Genomic DNA, 595 nt, shown 5'->3' with positions numbered 1-595 from the left:
CTCTGTAGAGGACCTAACAGAAATCTTCAAAGAAGAAGACATGGCAGCCGAAAATAACAACAATGCAAACAATGCAAGGAAGGTGCTGGGTGACTTTACTACACCTACTCCCGACTTCTATGGGAGAAGCATCTCTATCCCTACCATTGGAGCTAGCTAGAATATGGTTGGACTTACAACCTAAAGACAGCCTGAACTCTTGGGAAAAGCTAGTCAATGCCTTCTTGGCAAAGTTCTTTCCACCTCAAAAATTGAGTAAGCTTAGAGTGGAAGTCCAAACCTTCAGACAGAAGGAAGGTGAATCCCTCTATGAAGCTTGGGAAAGATACAAACAATTGATCAGAAAATGTCCTTCAGACATGCTTTCTGAATGGAGCATCATAGGTATTTTCTATGATGGTCTCTCTGAACTATCCAAGATGTCTTTGGATAGCTCTGCTGGAGGATCTCTTCATCTGAAGAAGACGCCTGCAGAAGCTCAAGAGCTAATTGAAATGGTTGCAAATAACTAATTCATGTATACTTCTGAAAGGAATCCTGTGAACAATGGGACAAATCAGAAGAAAGGAGTTCTTGAGATTGATACTCTGAATGC

General features: G+C 41.3%; 1 non-coding gene across 1 annotated transcript; it reads right to left on the bottom strand.

The window, feature by feature from the left end:
* Positions 1-257: 257 nt before the first annotated feature.
* Positions 258-365, bottom strand: LOC127747248 (small nucleolar RNA R71). The gene has a single exon (XR_008009050.1). It is a non-coding gene; the product is annotated as a small nucleolar RNA R71 (small nucleolar RNA).
* Positions 366-595: the final 230 nt, after the last annotated feature.

This window comes from Arachis duranensis, chromosome 4 (genome assembly GCF_000817695.3).
Source record: "Arachis duranensis cultivar V14167 chromosome 4, aradu.V14167.gnm2.J7QH, whole genome shotgun sequence".
Taxonomy (NCBI): Eukaryota; Viridiplantae; Streptophyta; class Magnoliopsida; order Fabales; family Fabaceae; genus Arachis; species Arachis duranensis.
This window is presented reverse-complemented; position numbering and strand designations above follow the sequence as displayed.